This window comes from Pinus tabuliformis, chromosome 2_1 (assembly GCF_031772625.1).
Source record: "Pinus tabuliformis cultivar Carrire ecotype Pingquan chromosome 2_1, CPIR1, whole genome shotgun sequence".
In the NCBI taxonomy this organism is placed as follows: domain Eukaryota; kingdom Viridiplantae; phylum Streptophyta; class Pinopsida; order Pinales; family Pinaceae; genus Pinus; species Pinus tabuliformis.
Window position 1 is genome coordinate 872,854,631 of NC_142299.1, and position 4,055 is coordinate 872,858,685.

The following is a 4,055-nucleotide window of genomic DNA, read 5'->3' on the forward strand; positions in this document are numbered from 1 at the left end:
CCACACATTATAGGAGGTACCAACAACACAATTAAGGACCGGGCTTGCAAGATTGTCTGTAAAAATCCTCTGCAACGATGGATAACCCTGGAATTCTCAAACACATAACTAAGAAGAAGGGTCAAGACAAATTGAGAGGTCAAAGCATCTTAAATTGCATTGAAGACGCACTTATGGTGCATGAGAGTGGCATGCCATGCCGTCCGTTTCTGTAATGTTCGTGGGAGTTGGTGGGGTGGCGAGCAATACCCCCTCAAACTCCCCTTCTCTTTGTTCATCCACCCCCAACAGGGTAACTTTTAATAATATTAAATAAATAAATAAATAACCCCCCCTTCTCGCCCCCAATACACACACACACATGGTTTGGAGTATGTCGTAAAACTACTCTTGTTTGGTTAAGAGTTTGTCTTCTTTGGACACAAGGAAACATGTCCAAAACTAAGAGACATCTTGCAAGAGTGAAAGTGTAACAACCCTTGGTTAATTTCCTATGTAAATAAAAATAATAACCAAGGTCATGGTACACGTATTCCAAGATGAATGTTGGGTAAAACATAGTGATGGGGATCACTTGTGACTAATTTATGGCTATGGAATTTGGCAAAGGCAAAGTGGAAATAATTAACATTTTAATTATGAAATAATGGAAAATAGGAGAAAAGGGAGGTGAAAGGTCATAAAATTGCATGAAGAGGAAATTGAAGGAAAATTAAGGAAAATGAAGGAAAAATAAAGAAAATAAAGGTCTCAATGATAAAAAGGCTTATGAGGATTAATTCACAATGTTTTGTAAGTTTTAGCTTGGAGCTCTCTCTCTATTCTCTCTTTCTCTCATACTATTGCACACTTAGAGTTTTCTTGGAGCACCCTTGGAGCCCTTTGACATACTTGGATTTGGAGAAAGAAGATAAGGAAAGCAGGAAAGTGCAAGGGAACAAGTGGATCATCAACCACAACTGGATTGCTTTACAGGTAACAAGTTGCACGTATGATTTCCTTGATGCATGGTAGATGCATGTGGTTTTCTGATTACGTTCTCTCACTGTTATGGAGGATTGCTTGGATTGACGATGGTTTTAGCCTAGCCTTTCCATTTCTTGGATAACCACAGTGTTGTGGGTTTTTCCACTTCTTGTTTTTTTTATTGGTGTTTGTAATTCCTTATGGCCGTTGGTTGGAACAAAAGCTCCGGAAGCCCTATAACAACTTGGGTTGAGTTACTAGTCTTGGAGCCTAGGTTGGACAAATGTTGTGAAGCCCTTGGTGGGTTGAGTTACTAGTTCTGGAGACGGGTTAGACAAACGCTCTGGAGCCCTGGAAGGCTGTGGGTTGAGTTACTAGTTCCTAGAGCCTTGTACAACTTGGGTAGAGATCGACTTGGGTGGTGTTAGTGATGTTCGATCATGGGGTGGAATCACTGGTTGAGGGTTGAAGGGGTTTAGCCTCTGGAAACCCTGGTTTGGTTTTGTTTGATTTATTCCATGAGATCCCACATTCACGCTTGGAGTATGGCATTGTGGTGATTGGTTGAAAGAGAGATTTGATTCAACCCAATCTATGGTGGGGTGGTACATGGAAGTCCCTGACTTGGTTGGTGTTTTCCCATGTTAATAAGAGTTATTCTTCTATTGTGATTCATGTATAATTATTGACAATGTGTTGGTCATATTATCGTTGAGTTACCATGGTTTATGTGACGGTTATTTTTTGATTATATGTTGTTATATGATGTGTATCTTTATGGCTCTAGTCATGAATTGTTTAACTATTGATCGGTTGATGGATAAATGGACTAATAAGCGTTATTGCAGCGATGTCGATAGGGCACAGGGCCTTCTCGACAATTCTTAAATGAATCTCAAACTTTTATGACCGTTTATGCATTCATGACATGTAGCTTACATGTTTGCCATGTGTTTGACGAAATTCCTGTGATGTTCTAGGTAATCTAGGTCTAGTTCTACCTTCAAATTTGTGTGTATAGCATTATTGTAATGTAATTATTGATTTTGAGAAGTTATAAGAAGTTATGGGCAGTGGTCTGGAGGCTGACTTGGAATCTAGGCTGAAATCTCAGGACCACATGCTCCTAACTGGAAAATTTGGGTTACAACCGCATGGATGCAGGCTTGTGCATGCGGTCGGAGGCTTCCAATCGCATGGAGGCCTTGCTGTGGGTGTAGTTGGGGACCCAGGTTAGAGAAAAGGGTGTCCAACTATTGAAGCCCCGAAAATCGAGTCTACAACAAGGGGGGTACCCACCCGGTCCGAACCTTGAAAGCAACTCCTTTTCCGTTTGGGATGGTGGGTTTGACTGGGGATAATGGGACCAATTTCCCAATTTGTGTGTGTGTGATGAGAATTGATATTTCCTTTCTAATGATTTCTAAGTAAAATGCTTTTAATCTAAGTCTAATTTAAAACATGCAATTGTATTCTAATGAACAGAAATATCTATTCTAAAACTAACCCATGATTTAACTTTTTAGTTATGCGATCTAAAATAATTTCTAACAGCAATTGGTAATAAAGATCATTCAATTGCTACGAGAAAAGAATTCGATAAAAATGAATTGTTTCGTATAAAAAGTTAGGCGAAACAATTGTGAGAAGCATATCGCATAATAAGTCATTCATATATTAAGCATAAACAGAATAGTCATCACCATACAAAAGTGCCAAATGATAACTCAAACATTCAAGCCTTCATATATAAATAACTGAACATAAATATCACTTTAACACATAAGCAGAAATCATTAAGAGATAAAAGTACCATTGATAACAAGTTCTACTCATGAGCTTCAACAATATAGATTTATCTCTTCCTAATTCAACATCTACTAAGAGTACAAAAGTGCATTTCAGTAGCAGACATTAAACACAGATATCAATAAATCTCGTTCCATTCATTCATCAAAACCTCCTCCGAGGGTGCAGAAGTGCATGTTCTGAGGAAACGTTTTTGAAAAATTTCAGGACCCCTCTCTAAATGCATGAGAGGGGTTAAAATACTACTAACTAAATACTAAAAATAGTTTATTACAAAAATATAGGAGGAGGTTTAAATGACCGTCCTCATCTAAGGCAAAAATAAATCAAAACTAAAACTAAAACTGAATCTGGAAATTAACTATCTATGTATCTGTTCTCTGAAATCACAAGCATTCAACATTGGCTTGAGGAGCGTCAGTTGGCCAACCTCCGATTTTAGTTGCCCTGCGAAAATAGAATCGGCAAGTGCTGGCGCTATCTTCTCCATAGAGTTCGTAAGGCATTTGAGAGTCATGCATTGACTGAGCGGTTTAACCAAGTATTGTCAGTACTAATCCCAACTCAACTTGTTAGCTTCTTGATGGAATCTACTCTTTCTTCAGCTTTTTGTCTCTGGCTTATTTGCAGATGTTGTGCCTTTGGGAGAAATCCTTGAGCGGTCTCTGATAAATACCACCGGTTTTGGAGCGTGGGTCTCGCCTTTAGCCTTTAGCGTTTTTCCCTATAGTTTTCTTGGCTTACATGCGATTGAGCACTCAGGGGCTTTCCTTCTCGAGGGGTTTTGCCTAGCGATGCGCGATTACATTGGAAACTACCTCCTTTTCCAAATCCGGGCTTCCCAGGCGCTAGTTTCACCTCCTGCACGGTTTTGGTAGATGATACATAAGCCTTAAATCTTGTGGAGTGAATGACCCAATGAGGTCTTGGTCTCGAGACTTGAATTGCCTATCTAATATATCAGCATTGTCGAGTACCCACTTAACCATGTCTGTGTATGGAAGAATCTTAGGTCTTGCCGCTATCAGATGCAAGAATGAACATGCAAGTTCTACGATTGATGCCTCAGACAACCTGTGTGAGTCTGCTATTGCTTTAACCTCCATAACTCTAGGACTTTCTTCTTCGAGCAGACTGTACATGCCTTCCCAAGTAGTTATGTCGGCATCTCTGTTGCAGGTGGTGTCTGTGTATAAGGGTGTCATCTCTTTGTCCTCAACAACCGGAGCTTTTCCCTTCTTTCCCATTACGCTCTAAACATTGTTGCGTATATTATTCTG